This window comes from Panthera onca, chromosome E2, assembly GCF_046562875.1.
Source record: "Panthera onca isolate mPanOnc1 chromosome E2, mPanOnc1 haplotype 2, whole genome shotgun sequence".
NCBI lineage: Eukaryota > Metazoa > Chordata > Mammalia > Carnivora > Felidae > Panthera > Panthera onca.
Window position 1 is genome coordinate 43,708,100 of NC_138353.1, and position 21,175 is coordinate 43,729,274.

At 41.5% G+C, this 21,175-nt stretch overlaps 1 protein-coding gene and 1 pseudogene across 2 annotated transcripts in view; one reads left to right on the forward strand and one right to left on the reverse strand.

Moving 5' to 3' along the window:
• The window catches only part of CDH3 (cadherin 3), a 113,678-nt gene that overhangs the window by 24,710 nt on the left and 67,793 nt on the right, over positions 1-21,175 (forward strand). The window lies entirely within an intron of this gene.
• On the reverse strand, positions 16,891-17,278 carry LOC132690226 (large ribosomal subunit protein eL43 pseudogene; annotated as a pseudogene).

Below are 21,175 nucleotides of genomic sequence, written 5' to 3' on the forward strand. Positions count from 1 at the left end.
TTTGGGATGAGCACTGGGTGTTGTATGGAAACCAATTTGACAATAAATTTCATATATTAAAAAAAAATAATAAGAAATGTCCAGAATAGGCAAATCCGTGGAGACAGAAAATAGATTAGTGGTTGCCAAGGGGCTGGGGAGGGGATGGGACTGGCTGCAAATGGACACGAGGTTTCTGTTTGGGGTGATAGAAATGTTCTAAAGTTGGTTGTGGTAATAGTTACCCAACTCGGTAAATAGACTTAAAAACCAGTGAATTGGGGTGCCTGGGGGGCTCTGTCAGTTAAACCTCCTACTCGAGGTTTCAGCTCAGGTCATGATCTCATGGTTCGTGGGATCCAGTCCCTCATGGGGCTCTGTGCTGACAGTGTGGAGCCTGCTTGGGATTATCTCTCCCTCTCTCTCTGCCACTCCCCTTCTCATGCTCTCTCTCTCTCTCTCAATACATAAACTTTAAAAAAAATTTTCATAAAAAAACCCCAGAGAACTGCATGCTTAACCTGGATGAATTTTATATGTAAATTATACCTTAATAAGGCTGTTTTGTAAAAGTGCTCTGGGGGCCCCTGGGTGTCTTAGTCGGTCAATCATCCAACTCTTGGTTTTGGCTCAGGTCACGATCCACAGGTTTGTAGATTCAAGCCCCACGTCAGGCTCTGATGGAGCCTCCTTGAGATTCTCTCTCTCTCTGCCCCTCCCTCCAGCACTTGCACACACTGTCTCAAAATAAATAAATAAATAAATAAATAAATAAATAAATAAATAAACAAACATACAAACTTTAAAAAAAAAGGTGCTATGAGGGGAGTCTGGGTGGCTCATTCAGTTGAACATCCAACTTTGGCTCAGGTCATGATCTCACGGTTCATGGGTTCCAGCCCCACGTCAGGCTCTGTGCGGACAGCTCAGAGCCTGGAGCCTACTTTGGATTCTGTGTCTCCCTCTCTCTCTGCCCTTCCCCCACTCAGGCTCTGTCTCTCTTTGTCTCTCAAAAATAAATAAACATTAAAAAGAATATTCTTAAAGCGCTCTGAAAAGTGTAAAGTAGTAGATACAGTGATACTCACTTGCATAGCGAATGATCTATCCTAATGGGCAGAGCTGAGTGTTCTGGTCAGTCAGTTTAGAGTAGTTCTTAAGACTTTTGAAATCAGAGACACCAGGATATCTTGCTATCTATGACCCCAGGCAAGCCATTCAACTCTGATCCTTAGGCTGCTGTCTGTAAAACTGGGACAATAATCTCTGTCTCTTAGATCTGTTGTAACGATTAACATTGTAGGAACATACTGAGCTTGGTACGTGGCCCCTAGTAGGTGCTGGGTACACGATGATTTCCATGTAGTTACCTGACCCCTCCCAGCGGCCCCAGGGAGCAAGTCCATGCTTTCTACTCTGCTCAGAACCTATGTCTCCAAAACTGATAATTCCAAGAATTATCTGGAGCATCTGTTAAAAATAAAGATTCTGGGGCCCCACTTCAGACCTATTGCTCAGAATCTATGGTTTTAAAAACTCCCCAGGTGAGTCCTATAATCAGGCAAGTTTGGGAAATGGGGCTGGCCCAACTTGAAGTTGTTTTGCTTCTTATTTATCCCTTTCCCCCCAAACTTTAGAACTTCTGTTGTTTGCTGTTTCACCCTGACTTGCCACTTTACCAAACAGCCCCCCTATTTAAGAACTCATGCTTCTAACTTAGTCAATAATAACACTTGAAAGTTTATAATTTCTTCTTACTTTAATTTGGGGCTAGGATTGGTAACATTAATACTAGCAACAATAGGGGCACCTGCATGGCTCAGTTGGCTAAGCAGCTGACTCTTGATTTCAGCTCAGGTCTTGATCTCAGGGTTGTGAGTTCAGCCCTGCATTGGGCTTGATGTGGTGTTGGAACCTACTTTAAAAAAAAAAAAAAAAAAGGCAGCAATAGTGAATCTACATGTGCTTGGCCCTCTGCAAGGCTTTCCCGAGCATCTTTATGTCCTCACAGCAGCCTTGTGAGCGGGTTTAAGTAAGTTAAATAACTTACCCAAGGGTTTTAGGAGAATAAGTGGCAGAGTAAGAATTGAACCTCAATTTTGCATGAGCCCAAAGCCGGCCTAATTAACCCTGGACTATATGCAATAGTTGTCCCACTACTTCATATGAGGAAATAGGAGCTCAGAGACATCAGAGGACTTTTCAAAGATCATACAGCAGCTCCTGAACTAGCAAGCGAGGCTGAGGCCCAGGGTTTTGTTCCCTCCACTCTAGGGCTTTCTCACTTCAGCATATTCTGACATAAATCCCACTCAATGACTTTACCAACAAATACCGTACATAAAAGGAAAAAAATCGAATGCCTTTTAGGATCAACTTAATATGTTTTTTTTTTTCCTTCTAGAAAATATTCCCAATGACTGATAATAGTGATTAACACTTATTGAGCATTTTCTTTGTGCCAGGCATTATTTTAAGCACTATATTTCTATTAATACATTTAGATCCTTACAACAAGAGAGGACGTGGGTGTCATCATCATCATTATCATCACCCGCATTTTACATGTAGGGAAACTGAGGCACCAAGCCATGAGGCAGTTTGCCTGAAGTTACATAGCAAGTGTTAGATCCAGGATTCATGTCCAGGCAGGACAGCTTTGAGGCCTGTGCTTTAGCCACTACCCTGTGCTGCTTTTTCCTTGGGAGGATGATTCTGCGGTATGAGTTATAATATGGAAAAATGGAAAATAAGCTACAGGCTGCAAAACAGGGCGCTGACCAGATAAATTATGGTGTACTTCTTGGAAGAGATACTCTGAAATCATTAAATATGATGCTGGGGCAGAACTTTCAATGATATGGAAAAGTGTTCACAACATTTTTAAGTGAAAAAGTCAGGTTCAAAAATAGTATTACTCACTGTACAAGTCCATTTATATAAAGCCCAAAATTAGGCAAAACTAATCTCTGTTTTAAAAGTCAAGTTAGTGGTTACCTTTGGGTTGGCGGGTGGTCAGGGACTGACAGAGGGCACAAGGGTGTTTCTGGGGCAGGTCATGTTTTGTCTCTTACTCTGGGTGTTGGTGACATATGTGTTCAGTGTCACTTATGATCTGTTCACTTTTCTGTTTAAATGAAAAATTTAAAAGCATAGCACGACTATGTGATACTAATTTTTAAAATATGGATGTATATATTTGCGTAGAAAAAAGACAGGAAGGAACCTAAATTGAGGGACATTTTGTAAAGTAACTGGGCTGTATCATAAAAAAATGTCAAGATCAAAAAAGACAAAGGCTGAGACACTATTCCCTTTTAAAGGAGGCTAAAATAATATGACAATTACATGCAAAGAAAGATCCCAGTGTAGATAGTAGATTGGGAAAGAATTATACACACACACACACACACACACACACACACACACACACCCCTGATTGATTAGTTTAAATATGGACTGTAGATCAGTACTGTTAATAATAGTACTGTTGCAATATTAAATTCCCTGAGTTTGCCAATTGGTCTGTGGTTATGGATGGAAATCTCTTAGGAAATACACACTGAAGTATTTAGGGGTTAAAGGCCCTGATGTCTTCAATTTAATCCCAGATTGTTCACAAAAATGCACACACCCCTATATATATTTATATGGAGAGAGAAAATGATAAGGCAGATGGTAAACAACTGGTTAATATAAAAGTTTCTGGGAGTTTATTGCACTAGTCTTGCAACTTTTATATAAGTTGGAAATTGTATCAAAATTATAAATTACCAAAAAAGGCAGGAAGGAGAAAAGCACATAAACTAATACTCTCCTGGGAATAGTACTAACAAAAATAAAATTGGAGAAAGATAAGTTTTTTCACATAGCCTTTCAGAAGTAATGAAATAGTGGTACACTTCCCTGAAAGTGAAAGACGATGGAGGGAGATATACCAGGCGTCGGCTGTGTCCAGGTGGTACGGTGACCCAGTGGTGACACACAAGGCCTCTGGCACTAGGTGGCTTGGATTGAATTCACTCTGCTGTTTACTAGATGTGACACCCTGGGTGAGTTACTTACATTCTCTGTGCCCCTGTTTCTGCCCCTCCCCTGTGCAATAGGGATAGCAGTGTGGGGTAGTCACATGAGTCACTGGAGTATAAAGCATTTGTGAGTGGGGGCTCTTGTATTGAGATGCATGTAAATATCAGCCACTATGATTGGTGGGGTTATGGGTAAAATAGTTTCTGTACTTCTTAATTGAGATATAATTGACGTATAACATTGTATTTGTTTCAGGTGTACAACATAATGATTCAATATTTGTATATACTGTGAAAGGATCACCAAAATAAGTCCACCTGACATCCATCATGACACATAGTTACAATTTTTTTTTCTTGTGATGAGAACTTTTAAGATCTACTCCCTTAGCAACTTTCAAATATACATTATGGTATTAACTATAGTCATCATACATACAGTGCATTACAGCCCCAAGACTGACTTACCTTCTAACTGAAACTTTGTACCTTCACCCATTTTGCCCACCCACCTCTGGCAACCACCTGTTTTTCCTCTGTGTCTGTGAATTGGATTTTGTTTTTTTGGTTTTTTTTAGATTTCTCCTATAAGTGAGATCATACAGAATTTGTCATTCTCTGACTTATATGACTTAGCAAAACTCCCTCAGTGTATGTATTTTTTAAACTGCATAAAGCGATCACACAGTAATTTTTTTTGTTTTGTTTGTATTTTATGTAAAAATTTTAAAAATGTTTATTTATTTTTGAGAGAGAAGGAGACAGAGTATAAGCAGGGAAGAGGCAGAGAGAGAGGAAGACACAGAATCTGAGGCAGGCTCCTCAGCTGTGCTGACAGCTCAGAGCCTGACGTGAGGCTTGAACGCATGAACTATGAGATCGTGACCTGAGCCGAAGTCAGATGCTTAACTGACTGAGCCACCCAGGTGCCCCAATTTTATTTTTTAATTTTTAAATATTTATTTTGGGGATGGGGAGGGCAGAGAGAGAGGGGGACAGAGGATCTGAAGCAAGCTGTGCCCTGACAGCAGCAAGCCTGATATGGGACTCAAAGGACCCAAGCCGAAGTCAGAGGCCCAACCAACTGAACCAGCCAAGTACCCTGGAGTAATTTTGTAATCAGAGCAACAAAAGGTGACATAAAAATATCATTAATATTTTTTTAGAGGATGAGGGGAGATGCCTTTTCAATGGCTCAGTTTTTCCATTTTCAGGCCTCCCTTTCTCTCTCCCCTCCACTAACACCCCCCCCCCCCACCAGTCCCCTTCCCTCTACCAACCAGACTGCATTCCTCGCTTTCCCCCCCAGAGAACTGTAATTAAGCTCTTACTCTGTAATTGCCATTTCATAGTTCCCCATCTGAAATCACAGTCCTGCTTAGCCTGGTTTCCATCTCCTCAGCTGTGGGAAGCAGAGGGAGGATTTGGCACAGCCCAGGATGGGCTGCGTGTGCTCTGCCCCTTCCCTGAATAACCTTGTGTAATCCTCACAACAACCTATGAGGAAACCGAGGCTGGGGGAGGTCGAGTAAATCACCCAAAGACTTCCCAAGGTAGCTGATGGAGCTGGTGTTTAAATCCAGTTTGATCTGGCTTCAAAACTAGGAGGTGATGCCCCTGCTACCTCAAGTGGCATGGATATTCTGAACTCCCCACACCAGCATCAATGTTCTGGTGGTAGTTTGATATCAACACTGGCCATCCTGACCTTTCTCCGTGTCCTTACCCTGTATAATATGACTTTGTACCTCCTCCCTCTAAAAGGTAGTGTCTATTTCTGCAGCCCTTGGATCTAGACCAGCATTAGAATGCAATGGTAGTAATGGTACCACATCTGGGCCCCAAGAAACCTTGCATGCTGCTGCTCTTTCTCTTGGCACATTGCCTCTTCCATGAAAACAAGGAAGGCTAGAGTGCTGATCATGACCCAGTCACTCTTGCTGCCCAGCCAAATGCCAGACATGTGAAAGAGGCCATCCTAGACCCACCAGCCACTGGCAGGCTGCTTGCTGGCTGACTGTAGATACATGAATGGGCCCAGTAGAGATGAGGCAAGTCCACTCAGATCAGCAGAACTGCCCAGCTGGCCCACAGAGTCACAAGGAATTGTTTCAGGCCATCGAGTTTTGGGATGGCTTATTATGCAGTAATAGCTAACCAATACAGCCCTTTAGAGAGGAGACAAGGTAGGAGGCAGTTGGGATGGCCCCAATGTTCCAGATGAAAGACCACACTTAGTAAGCATCTACTTAATGCTTACTGCATGCTGAGCATTTTAATTTAATCCTCACCACAACCTTATGGGGTAGGTTCGTCTATTTTTCCCATTCTATAAATGAGGGGACTGAGGCAGAGAGGTAAATGATTTGCTCAGGATCTCACAGCTGGGAATGGCAGGCATCCAGTCAATTAATAAGATCTAGAAAGTAGAATCCAGAAAGCTACCTTATGAACCTACTGGGGGCAGAAGATGGGCATTCAGAAACCTGCTGATGGAGGCGCTTCCCCACTGAGCCAGGGGGTAGTACTTTGGGGAAACGGGCTCTTTAAAGAGGAATGACAATGATAATTCAATTTATAAATATTGTGTATGTATTAAACCTTATTTATATTTATTAAATGAATAAAAATCTTCCCACAGGCCAGTGAATAAGGAGCAGACCAGGGGGTGCAGAGTTAGATACCGTATTAGTCAAGGCTCTCCAGAGAAATTGAGCCAACAGAATGTGAATATATGTAGAAAGAGATTTCTTAAGGATTTGGCTCACACAATAACAAAGACTTGGGGAGTCAAAAATCTGCTGGGGGAACCAGTTGACTGGAGACACAGGAAAGATTTGCAGTTCAAGTCCAAAGGCAGTCTGCTGGCAAACCAGGAAGAGCCAGTGTTGCAGATGAAACCCAAAGGCAGTCTGATGGCAGAATTCCCTCTTGCTCAAGAGAGGTCAGCCATTTGTTTTGCTCAGGCCTTCAACTGATGGGATGTGGACCACCCAATTATAGAGAGCAATCTGCTTTACTCAAAGTCCACTGATTTAAATGTAAAGCTCATCCAAAAACACCCTCACAGAAACATCCAGAATAATGTTAGGCCAAATCTGGGCACTATTACACTAGCCAAGTTGACTCATAAAATTAACCATCACAGATGCCAAGAGAGGTTAATGCCAGTGAGAAGCAAAGTCAGAGCTAGCAGAAAAGTGACCTCTTGATTGGCGACATGGAAGTTGTTGGCTGCTAGAGTGGGTTCAGTGCAACAGATAAGTCAAAGTTAGCCAGTGCAGAGTGAGGAAGGAAGGAGGAGAGAGGGACAGCAGTGTGGGCAGAAGCTCTTTTGGGAAGGGTAAGCATGCTATGAAGTAGGAGCTCAAGGAAAAAGTGGGGTTGAAGGAGGACTACTTAGTTCACTCACTTTCTTTTTATTTATTTTTAATGTTTATTAATTTTGAGAGAGAGAGCACAAGCAGGGGAGGGACAGAGAGAGAGGGAGAGAGAGAATCCTAAGCAGGCTCTGTGCTGTCAGCACAGAGCCCAATGTGGGGCTCGATCTCATGAACCGTGAGATCATAACCTGAGCTGAAATCAAGAGTCAGTCACTTAACCAACTGAGCCACCCAGGCACCTCTAGAGTAGTGTGTTTTTCAAACTGTGGGTTTTGATCCTTTATGGGGCCAATTAAATGAGTGATGACTAGCACTTAAAAAGGAAAGAAAGAAATAGAGCCAAAAAGAAACAATAGAACACATCACACACAGTAAGAGTGAGCATTGTTTCATGAAACTTTGGTGTCTTGACTTCTAACACCACAGATTAATTTTGCCTATACGTGGATTTATGTAAATGGAATCATAATGCTATGTACCCTCCTTTGTCTGGATTCTTTCACTCAATGTTGTGTCTGTGAGATTCATCTGTGTTACTGCACGTTACTGGAGCCCATTCATCTCACTGCTGTGCAGTATTCCACTGAGTGACTGTATCAATTGATTTATCCATTCTACTGTTGATGCCCTTGAAGAATGTGAAGTCTTGACAGTGGCCCAACAAATGAATGGAATAATGTGCAGCAGGTGTTATCTGAGTCACCAGGCCCTACCCACCTGGGGGTAAAGATAGAGTTGCCATGATATGTTTGAGATACAGAATAGGGAGGATTTGCATAATAGGGGATGAGGACATGACCAGAAAGGTAGATGCTTCCTGAAGATCCTGTAGCTCCCTGGGAGTACCTTTATCCTACTGTTTACCATGTATTCTAGAAAATGTCTGTTCATCTATCTGACTCCCCACTAGATGGTGGAGGAGACAACATCTTATTCTTGCTGAATCTATCCCTGAGCCACGCCTGAGGCTGGCACACAGTGGGCATTCAGGAAATGCCTGTTGAACTGGACTAGGTTGGGGCCACTTTAGGAGAGCCTTCATTACCAGGGGTTGGGACGTAATACTCAAAGGTGATGGGAGCCATAGAAGATTTTTGAGCATCAGGAGGTCATAATCAGAAGAGAGTTTTAGAAAAATTACTGAGCAGCAGCAGTGAAGAGGAGGATGTTTTGGAGAGGGGAAAACTGCAGGTGGGGGTGGGGGCACGGGGGCTGGTTAAGAAGTTAAGAAGCTGTTACAGAAATGAATGAGGACCTAAATTAGGGTCGTGGAGGAGGAAACAGAAAGGAAAGGACCAGCTTGGGCCACATTGCTTTTTTCAAAGTATGGAATATGATCTCATTTTTATAAAACCATGTACTATTTGTGTGTGTATTTTAAAATATAATATGTACAAAGCATCTTATAAATCTCTAAGCTTGACAATAATCAGCCAAAGAGGCTTCGGAGGAAATGGTGTGGGTGTTTTTTAAAATAAGACCATATATTTTTCATTTTTACAGAAAACCCTCTGAGGGAGGATGTTGTTAGCTTCACTTTACAGGTGAAGAAACTAAGGCTCAGAGAGAGTTTTAATCCCTTGCTCAAGGCCACACAACCAGTATTCTTACCACTACAGTAGGCTTTCCCCAGAGATACTTTGAAGGAATAATCAAGGAGTCTTCATGATTAGATGAGGGAGGGGAGGAGGGGAAGAAAAGAGGAAGGGATTAAAAATGACTGGGATACTTTGAGCCTGACCAAATGGGAAATAATCAGTAAGTCAGGAGGGAGTACTGAGTTATCAGGGGAAGGTTTAAGCCAAAGGAATGAATATCTAATGATGGAATTCGGTGCATCACATCAGGAATTAGAGGAAAGTCCCTAAGTATACTTCTTACTAGCTGGCCCTGCCACTGAGCACCTGAAGCCCCCTGGAAACTGGGCATTTTCAAGAAAAAAAAACATTCAGCCCCACACTTCCAGGCAAGTGGTATGTTCCTCTGGGTTCTTGGGTCCTTCTGTATCAGCAGATTCTGCTTTCTGTGCCTCTATGTGGCCTGATTGATTGACCAGGCTTAAAAGGCCTGCTGTTGAATTTGAGATCTCAGGCTTCCAGGCTCTATAGGTCATCAGCAAAGACCTAAGGGCCTGGCATGAACGCGAGGTTCTTATTCACCCTCGAAGACATTATAAACCACAAGAACACAAGCCTGGCAGACAGGAATGGCCGCCCAGCTCACTGGGCACACTGTGTCCTCTTCCGTCCATCCAGCATGATTCATAATTAAATCTGTGGCAGGCAGGAGGCAAACTAGAATTTTGTGCACTGGTGTTGGAGAAGCATTTTGATGACAATTTAATCTCAAAGGTCTAGTGTTCCAGACCTTGAAATTCTTGTGGCATTCTGAGTTGAGGCTGTTCCTCCCTACCCCTCCCTGGGACCATCCCTTGGGAGGGAGATGACCCAAAGGGAGAAAAAAAGGTTGGGTCACCGGGTATATTAGTTAGAGTTCTCTAGAGAAACATAACCGATAGGATAGACGTATAGAGAGAGAACAAGATTTATGATGAGGGATTGGCTCATGCATTTGTGGAGGCTGAGAAGTCTCACAGTCTGCTGTCCTCAAGCTGGAGCCCAGGAAAGCTGGTGATGTGGTTCTCGTTCAAACCTGAAGTCCTTAGAAGTGGGGGAGGGGCAATGATGTAAGTCCCGGTTTGAGTCCAGGGGACGGAGAACCAGGAGCACAAATATCTGACGGCAGGAGATGATGGATGTCTCCAGCTCAAAAAGAAAGCAAAGCCACCCTCTCTCTGCCGTTGTGTTCTATTCAGGCCCTCAGTGAATGTGATGATGTCCACCAGCATTGATGAGGACAGTCTTCTTTACTCAGTCTACTGACCCAAATGCTAATCTTTTCTAGAAACACCCTCAGAGACATATTTAGAAGTAATATTTAACCAGTTATGCAGGCATCCCTTAGCCAAGTCAAGCTGACACAAAATTAACCACCAGGGCGCCTGGGTGGCTCAGTCAAGTTGAGCGTTTGACTCGATCTTGGCTCAGGTCAGGATCTCGAGGTTCATGGGATCAAACCCCGAGTCGGGCTCTGCGCTGAGAGTGAGTAGCCTGCTTGGGATTCTCTCCCTCCCTCTCTCTCTGCCCCTCCCCTGCTCGTGCATGCTCTCTGTCTCTCAAAATAAATAAAAATAAACTTAAAAAAAAGTTAAACATCACACTAGGTAAGGTTTAGGTTTAGAAAAGTGTGCTACTGGAGATACCATATTCTCAGGCCCCATGTATTTCCAGTTAAATATATCATGAAAAAAGAAAGCCAGCATGTGAGCAAAGTACATAAAGAACTCACAAAAGGAAATTCAAATGGTACGTAACCGTATTACAGGGTCACCATATTATACAACTCCAGGGGGCAGCATTCACACTGAATGCTATTCACAGAGATGCACATTGTGGTGGTCTATAAGAGAGGATGCTCAACCTCTCCCATAATAAAAGAAAGGCCAGTTAAAACAAGAAGGTACTAGGTTTCCATGTGCTAGATTGGTAAAGCTCGAAGAGTTGTTAAATTCTGTGTTGTTGGGAGTGTAATATGGTGCCATCTCTTTGTGGAGGGTGTAGTAGATTGGCTCTCTCAAACTCATTCATTCCACCCTCTTCTAGCTGGAGATGTAGGAAAGCTAAACCCTACACTTCCCATACTCCCTTGCAGTGAGGGTTCCACCCTCAGTGAATGAGACTTCTGTTGCTCCACATCCCTGTCTGCATTTGGTGTTATCAGTGTTCTGCCTGCTGGCTTATTCTACTAGGTGTGTAGTGTTATCTCGTGGTTTTAATTTGTGTTTCCCTGGGGCACTTCTGTGGCTCAGTAGGTCGAGCACCTGACTTCAGCTCAGGGCATGAACTCACAGCTTGGCTCGTGAGTTCAAGCCCCGTGTTGGGCTCTGTGCGGCCAGCTCAGAGCCTGGAGCCTGTTTCGGATTCTATGTCTCCTTCTCTCTCTGCCCCTTTTCATGCTCTTTCTCTCTCTCTCTCAAAAATAAATAAGGATTAAAAAAGTTTTTTTAATTTGCATTTCCCTGAAGACTGGATGTGAAGCATCTTTTCAAATGCTTATTTTCCAGCTGTATATCTTCCCAAGTTTTTTGCCCATTTCTTTCTTTTTTTTTTTTTTTTTTAGCCTTTATTTATTTTTGAGAGACAGAGAGAGACAGAGAACGAGCAGGAGAGGAACAGAGAGAGAGAGAGAGAGACACAGAATCTGAAGCAGGCTCCAGGCTCTGAGCTGTCAGCACAGAGCCTGACATGGGGCCCAAACCTAGGACAAACCGCGAGATGATGACCTGAGCCGAAGTCAGTTGCTTAACCAACTGAGCCACCCAGGCGCCCCTTTGCCCATTTCTTAATTGGGTTGTTTGTTTTCTTGAATAGTTCTTTATCAGGTATGTCTTTTGCAAATGCAGTCTGTGACTTTTTCTTTTCTTCAAGGGGACTTTCACAGAGCAGACGTTTTTAATTTTAATGAAGTCTAGCTTATCAATTCTTTCTTTCATGGATTATGCCTTTGCTATTGTATGTAAATGGTCATTACTGGGGTGCCTGGCTGGCTCAGTTGGTGGAGCATGTGACTCTTGATCTTGGGGTTGTGGGTTCGAGCCCCATCTTAGGGGTAGAGTTTACTTAGAGAGAGAAGTCATTGCCAAACTCAAGGGCATCCAGATTTCCTCCTATGTGATCTTCTACAAAGGATTTATAGTTTTACATTTTACTCTTAGGTCTATGATGCATTTTGAGTTAATTTTTGTGAAGGGTGTAAGGTCTGTGTTTATTTCTTTTTGTTTGTTTCTTCCTTCCTTCCTTCCTTCCTTCCTTCCTTCCTTCCTTCCTTTCTTTCTTTTTTTGCATGTGGATGTCCAATTGTCCCAGCACCATTTGTTGAAAAGACTGTTCTCCGTTGAAACACAACACCTTTGCTCCTTTTCAAAGATCAATTGACTATATGTTGGTCTATTTCTGGGCACTCCATTCTGTTCTATTGATCTACTTGTCTATGCTTTTGCTAATATCACACTGTCTTGATTACTGTAGGTTAACATTAAGTCTTGAAGTTGGGTAGTATCAGTCCTCCAACCTTGTTCTTCTTCATTATTGTGTTGACTATTCTGGGTCTTTTTTTTTTTTTTTTTTTTTTTTTTCAACGTTTATTTTTTATTTTTTGGGACAGAGAGAGACAGAGCATGAACGGGGGAGGGACAGAGAGAGAGGGAGACACAGAATCGGAAACAGGCTCCAGGCTCTGAGCCATCAGCCCAGAGCCTGACGCGGGGCTCGAACTCACAGACCGCGAGATCGTGACCTGGCTGAAGTCGGACGCTTAACCGACTGCGCCACCCAGGCGCCCCATGGGTCTTTTTTATGAGAAGTAAGGGAGATGATTCATTTTCAGAAATACCAAATAAAATCTGTGCTATCTAATTAATAGGTTTACAACCTATTGGAAATATGTACGAAACCCACCCCCCTCACAATGGAGTCCCAAACCCTTAGACACTTTGCTTCCTATTCTTTCCCCCTCCCTTTCATGGGCTTATTTTTGTGGGCTTTGAAATGAGCCTGCACTGAAGAACAGAGAGAGGAGGGACTGAAAGTCTCTGAGTCACCTCAGGGAGTGTCCAATCAGATTACTTTTTGCCTTACATGGGCATAGGCAACATCCAAGTAAGGCTGTAACCTCTATAGTACTTAGCCAATACATGCTAGGAGATAAATTGTAGGCTGTGACTCCCTGAGTGTGCCTGTCCATCAGACACCCAATCTTGCAAGGACGTTTTTTTTTAATGTTTATTCATTTTTGAGAGAGAGACAGACAGACAGAGCCTGAGTGGGGGAGGGACAGGGAGAGAGGGAGACACAGAATACAAAGCAGGCTCCAGACTCTGAGCTTTCAGCCCAGAGCCTGACACACAGGGCCCACACCCACAAACTGTGAGATCATGACCTGAGCCAAAGTCAGATGCTCAACCGACTGAGCCACCCAGGCTCCCCAACAAGAACATTGATTAAAGCCTCGCGTCACTGTGCTCCGAGTCTCTGCATCCCTCCTTTGATTGGGTCGGTGGGCTTATTTCTCACATTTTTGATTCAGGCTGGCTGGGTCTGAGAACTCAGAGAGGGTCCTGCAGGACCAGTCAGGAGGGTCCTTGGTTTGTCATAGAATAGAAATCAAATGCAAGCTGAGAGGAAGTGAGAGCAGAGTTTGTTAAAGATATAGAGAGAGTATAGATAGGGACAGAGTGTCCAGAAGACTCAGAAAGGAAAGAAGAGTGAGTCTCATCTTTGCTTGGGATCTGGGGTTTTTATTGAGGATTGTGGTCTGGTGATGTGTCTCCTGAAGGGTCCAGGAACTGGTTAAAACAAAGGCAAGTGTTTAGGTGTCCTCCATAAGTCACTTATACTCTGGAGCCAAGGGTCTTATGAGTCTGTGGTCTTGGAAAAGGTACCTGATGACCTCACTCAGTCACTCCTTAGATGCTTAGATGTTATCTCTTGTGCTGGAAGACTCCAAAGAAATCATTAAGTCCTTGACCTTTATAAGGAGGACATACCTCATCTGTACCAGAGGCCTGTGTAGGGCAGGGATGTAGGTTCTGGCAAGAATAGAGACAGCAAAGATGCAGTCTTTCATGGGGTCCCTTCAGTTTTCTTGTCTCATTTTTCTTCTCCGTATAAACTTTAGAATCAGTTTGTCAGTATCCACAAAATAACTATGTGGGATTTTGAATGGGATTACATTGAATCTATAGATCAAGTTTGGAAAAACTGACACCTTGATAATACTGAATCTTCCTATCCAGGAACATGGACTATCCATTTAGTTACTTCTTTGATTTCTTTTATCAGAATTTTATAGTTTTCCTTGTATAGATGTTGTACATATTTTGTTAGATTTATATGTAAGTTTTATTTGGGGGGTGCTAACATAAATAGTATTATGTTTTAAATTTCAAATTCCACATGTTCATTGCTGATACATAGAAAACAAATTGACTTTTTTTCTTTATATATTAACCTTATATCCTACCGCTTGCTATTAATCACGTAGTTCCAGGAGGTTTTTTTGTTGATTCTTTCTCATTTTTTGCATAGATGATCATGTCATCTGTGAACAAAAAGTTTTATTTCTTTCTTCCCAATCTGTATCCTTTTTATTTCCTTTGCTCATCTTTTTTAAAATATTCATTTTTTAATAAAAAAAAGACCATTTTTTAAATTTATTTTTGAGAGAGAGTGAGCAGGGGAGGCGCAGAGAGAGAGAAGGAGAGAGACTGAATCCCAAGCAGGACCCGCACCATCAGCATGGAGCCTGACGCAGGGTTCAAACTCACAAACCACAAGATCATGATCTGAGTCGAAATCAGGAGTTGGACGTTCAACCGACTAAGCCAACCAAGCACCCCAAATATTTATTTATTTTTGAGAGAGAGAGAGAGAGGTAGAAAGAAAGGGGGAGAGAGAGAGAGAGACAGAGAGAGCAAGCACAAGCATGGAGAAGGGGCAGAGAGAGAGAGGGACAGAGGATCCGAAGCAGGCTCTGTGCTGACAGGAGAGAGCCCAATGAGGGGCTCAAATTCACAAACTGTGAGATCATGACCTGAGCTGAATTCAGACACTCAACTGATCAGGCCTCCAAGGTGCCCCTCCTTTTCTCATCTTATTGTATTAGTTAGTACTTCCAGTATGATGTTGAAAGGCAGTAGTAAGAGGGAACATCTTGCCTTGTCCCTCATCTTGGTGGGAAAGCTTTAAGTTTCTTGCCTCTAACTATGATGTTAGCTGCAGGTGTTTTGTAGATACTATTTATCCAGTTGAGGAAGTTCCCCCCAATTCCTAGTTTACTGAGAATTTTTATCATTAATGGATATTGAATTTTGTCAAATGCTTTTTCTGCATTTATTGATAATGATTATGAAATATTTTTTAGCCTGTTGATGTGATGGATTACATTAATAGATTTTTTTTAATGTTTATTTGTGAGAGAGATAGAGCGTGAGTGGGGGAGGGGCAGAGAGAGAGGGAGACGCAGAATCCAAGGCAGGCTCCAGGCTCTGTGCTGACAGCTCAGAGGTCAAACTGATACAGGGCTCAAACTCACAAACCTTGAGATCATGACCTGAGCCGAAGTCGGATGCTCAAGTGACTGAGCCACCCAGACACCCCACATTAATTGATTTTTGAATGTTGAACCAGCTTTGCATACCTGGGATAAATATCATTGTATACAGTTCTTACACATTGTTGGATTTGAATTGCAAATGTTTTGTTGATATGACAAATATGTCCATGAGAGATATTTGTCTTCAGTTTTCTTTTCTTGTAATGTCTTTGGTTTTGGTATTAAAGTAATGTTGTCCTCATAGAATGAGTTCAGAAGTATTCCCTCTGCTTCTATCTTCTGGAAAAGATTGTGGTGAGATGGTATAATTTCTTCCTTGAATGTTGTCATTCAATTCAGTGTTGTCACTAGGGAACCCATCTGGGTTTGATGCTTTCTGTTTTGAAAGGTTATTGATTATTGATTCCATTTTTAAATTGATATAAAGCTATTCAGATTGTCTATATCTTCTTGTATGAGTTTTAGTAGATTGTGTCTTTCAGGGAATTGGTTAATTTTATTTAGTTATCATATTTGTGGACATAGGCTTGTTCCTTGATTATCCTTTTTATATCCACAGGATCTGTAGTAATGTCCTCTCATTCACTTCTGATATGAGCAATTTGTACCCTCTCTTTTTTTCTTAGCGTGGCTATAGGCTTATTGATTTTATTGATCTTTTCAAAGAACCAGGTTTTGGTTTTATTGATTTTCTCTTTGATTTCCTGTTTTCAATTTCATTGATTTCTGCTCTAATTTATATTATTTCTTCTCCTTATTTTGGATTTAATAATTTCTTTTATTTTTCTACCTTCTTAAGGTTCAAGCTTAGATGATTGATTTTAAATCTTTCTTTTCTATGATTCAATACTGTAAGTTTCCCTTTAAGCACTACTTTTGCTGTATCTCACAAATTTTGATAAGTTGTATTTTCATTTTTTTAGTTCAAAATATTTTTAAATTTACCTTGAGATTTCTTCTTTGACTCATCTAGAAGTATATTGTTTAATCTCTAAATTTTGGGGGATTTTCCAGCTATCTCTCTGTTATTGATGTCTCATTTTAATTCCATGTGGTCTGATAGCAGACATAGTATGGTTTCTATGTTTTTAAATTTGTTAAGGTGTATTTTATGGCCCAGAATGTGGCCCATGTTGGTGAATGTTCCATGTGAGCTTGAGAAGAATGTGTATTCTGCTCTTGTTGGATGAAGTAGTCTATAGATGTCCATTATATCAGTTGATTGATGGTGATGTTGAGTTCAACTGTGTACTGACTGATTTTCTGACTGCTGGGTCTATCCATTTCTTTTTGTTGTTGTTGTTATATAAACCCATTTATTATAGGCTAGCAATATTTTGAATGGTGGAGTTTCTATTGGTCTTAAAACTCCTTCAGTCTCCTGATGGCCGACTTTACTGTGACAGCAGAAGTGCTGTTGTAGTGGTGTTGTAGGTCCAGGCACCACAGCTATAGTTTTCATGCAGGAACCACAATGCCAGATTTCCATAGCTCATCTTTTCATCTTGGTTTTGCCACAGAAGGAGCAAGTGTACTTGGCGTGCTGGCGTATTTCCATCTTCTTCACCATTTTCCTGAGAGAGGCACCATAATGTGTCCCATATTTACTGACAATTCCATCCTTCTTGGTGCATTTAGCCATGTTGCTGCAAACTAGATCTGAGCCCAGAGAGGACTATCCATTTCTGATAGAGGAATGCTGAGATCTTCAACCATAATACTGGATTCATCTATTTCTCCCTGAAATTCTATCAGTCATTGCCTCACAGATTTTGAATCTCTGTTGTTAGACATGTATATAATAAGAATTGTTATATCTTCTTGGAGAATTGACCCCTTTATCATTATTCAGTGCCCCTCTTTAACCCTGAAGACTTTTTTTGCTCTGAAGTTCGTTGTGTCTAAAGTTTTTTTTTTAAACATTTTTTTAAGTGTTTATTTATTTCTGAGATAGAGACAGAGCATGAGTAGGGGAGGGGTAGAGAGAGAGGGAGGCACAGAATCCGAAGTAGGCTCCAGGCTCTGAGCTGTTAGCACAGAGCCCGATGCGGGGCTCGAACTCATAAACTGTGAGATTGGGACCTGAGCTGAAGTCAGTCGCTCAACCGACTGAGCCACCCAGGCGCCCCTGTTGTGTCTAAAGTTAATATAGTTACTCTTGCTTTCTTTTAATTAGTGTTAGAATGGTATACCTTTCTCCATCCATTTACTTTTAATCTATATGTGTCTTTATATTTAAAGGGAGGGTTTTTCATAAATGACATATAGTTGGGTTTGATCTTCTCTGACAATGTATCTTTTAATTGGTGCATTTAGACCATTGATGTTCAAAGTGATTATCGATATAGTTGGAATAATATCTGCCATATTTGCACCTGTTTTCTATTTGCTCTCCTTGTTCTTTTTTTTTTAATGTTTATGTATTTTGAGAGAGAGAACAAGTGGGGGAGGGGCAGAGAGAGAGAGAGAGAGAGAGAGAGAGAGAGAGAGAATTCCAAGCAGGCTCCACACTGTCAACATGGAGCCCAACACTAGGCTCCAACTCATGAACCATGAAATCATGACCTAAGCCAAAATCAAGAGTCAGATGCTTAACTGACTGAGCCACCTAGGTGCTCCTTGTTCTTTGTTCTTATTTTTGTCTCCTGCTCTTTTTCTGCTTTTGTGGTTTTTATTGAGCATTTTATATAATTCCGTTTTCTTTCCTTTCTTAGCATATTAATTTACTTCTTGTTCTTTTCTTTTTTTTTACTTTTTTTTGTAATTGCCTTAAGTTTGCCCTACACATTTATACCTAATCCAAGTCTACCTTCAAATAACACCAGACTGCTTTACAGGTTGTGTGAGTACCTTATAATAACAAAATAATCTTGATTCTCCCTCTTGTCCCTTGTATCACTGATGTCATTTATTTGACATATACATAAGCATATATATACATAATCAAATACATTGTGGCTATTTATTATTTTGAACAAATTTATCTGTAGATCAATTAAGAGTAAGAAAAAGAGGGACTCCTTGGTGGTTCAGTCAGTTAAGCATCAACTCTTGATTTCAGCACAGGTCATAATCTCACAGTTCATGAGATTGAACCCCACATTGGGCTCTGCACTGACAGTGTGGAGCCTGCTTGGGATTTCTTCTCTCTCTCTCTCTCTCTCTCTGCCCCTCCCTTGCTCTCGCTCTCTCCCTCTCTCAATAAATAAGTAAACATTTAAAAAAGAATAAGAAAAAGAAAAGTTTGTATTTTAATTTCACTTATTCCTTCTTTGATGTCCTTGTTTTAAAAGTGTATATTGATTTTGAGAGAGAAAGAGAGAGAGAGAGAGAGAGAGAGAGGGATTGAGAGAGAATCCCAAGTAGCCTCCACAGAGTCAGTGCAGAGCCCAATGTGGGGCTCAATCTCATGAACCATGAAATCATGACCTGAGACGAAATCAAGAGTCAGACACTTAACTGACTGAGCCATGCAGGTGCCCCAATGCTCTTTCTTTCTTTATGTAGATCTGGGCTTCTGACCTATATGTTTCCTTATCTCTAAAGGAAAATTTCTTGCAAAACGGGTCTACTGGCAGCAAATTCTCAATTTTTGTTTGTCTGAGAAAAACTTTATTTCTCCTTTACTTTTTTTTTTTTTTTTTGAGAGAGAGAGCACAAGCAGGGGAGGGGCAGAGAGGGGCACAGAGGATCAGAAGCGGCCTCTGCACTGACAACAACCAGGAGATCATGACCTGAGCCCAAGTTGGACACTCCATTGACTGAGCCACCCAGGAGTCCCTATTTCTCCTTCATTTTGAATGATAATTTCACAGGGTACAGAACTGTAAGTTGGTGGAGTTTTTCTCTCTACACTGTGAATATTTCACTCCACTCTCTTCTTGTTTGAATGGTTTCTGAGGAGAACATGAATTTAGTTCCTAATTTTGATCCTCCATAAGTAAGGTATATTTTCCTCTGTCTTCTTTCAGGATTTATCTTCTTACTTTCTACTTTTTTATTCTTTTTTAAAAAATTTTTTTTAACATTTATTTATTTTTGAGACAGAGAGAGACAGAGCATGAACGGGGGAGGGTCAGAGAGAGGGAGACACAGAATCTGAAACAGGCTCCAGGCTCTGAGCTGTCAGCACAGAGCCCGAGGAGGGGCTCGAACTCACGGACCGCGAGATCATGACCTGAGCCGAAGTCGGCTGCCCAACCGATTGAGCCACCCAGGTGCCCCTCTACTTTTTTATTCTTTATCTTTGACTTTCTATAGTTTGAAGATGATATTCCTTGGTATAGCTTTTCGGGGGCATTTATTCCATGTGGTGTTCTCTGAGCTTCCTGGTTCTGTGGTTTGGTGTCTGACATTAATTTGGGGGAAATTCTCAGGCATTATTGTTTCAAAGATTTCTTTTGTTCCTTCTTCTCTTCCTGGCATTCCCATTTACATGTCTGTAACACCTTTTGTAGTTGTCCAACAGTTCTTGGATATTATGGGTTTTTTCCCACTCTTTTTCCGTTTTCTTTTTAGTTTTGGAAGTTACTCCTGAAATATCTTCAAGCTCAGAGATTCTTTCCTCAGCTGTGTCCAATCTACTAATAAGCCATTAAAGGTATTCTTCATTTCTTCATTTCTGTTACACTTTTTTTTTTTTTAATCTCTAACATTTCTTTGGGTTCTTTCTTAGAATTTCTAACTCTCCGTGTAGGTTACCCATCTCTTCTTGTATGTTGTCTACTTTATCCATTAGAGCTGTTAGCATTAAAATTTTTTTAATGTTTATTTATTTTTGAGAGAGAGAGAGACAGAGCTTGAGTGGGGGAGGGGCAGAGAGAGAGGGAGACACAGAATCCGAAGCAGGTTCCAGGCTCTGAGTTGTCAGCACAGAGCCCGACACAGGGCTCGAACTCACAAACTCAGAGATCATGACCTGAGTTGAAGTCAGACGCCTAATCAACTGAGCCACCCACCCAGGCACCCCAGAGCTATTAGCATTTTAATTACAGTTGTGGCAAATTCCTAATCTGATACTTCCAACATCCCTGCCATTTCTGAGTCTGGTTCTGATGCTTGTTCTGTCTCTTTAAACTATGTTTTTTGCCTTTTAGTATGTCTTGTAATTTTTTTTTTTTATAGCCAGACATGATGCACTATGTAAAAGGAACTTCTGCAAATAGGCTAAGTAATACAGTAGTAAGGTGTTGCTGAGAGAAGAAGTGTTCTATAGTCCTATGATTAGGTCTCAGACTCTTTGTGAGCCTGTGCCTCTGGACTGTGAACTTCACATGTGCTTCTCAGTTGTTCCCCCCTGTAGTTGGGATATTATGGCTAGGGTGGACTGGAGTTGAATTTTTCCCTTCTCCCACATGGATTGCTGGAGTCAACTGGAGTTGTATATTTATTTTTTATCATAGTACTTTTCAAAAATAAAATAAAATTACCTTCAGTCCTCCCCAAATTTACAGAGTCTAGGAGACTCCTTTTCATTGCTCTTATTTTCCCCTCTTACTGTCTTCACCATAATAATCAGTCAGGGGCTTTAGCAGCACTGTGGTTGGAGCTGACCTATCTTGACAAAATTTCTCTTTCTTGAAATTTCTATGAATTGAGAGGAAAAGGTCTCAG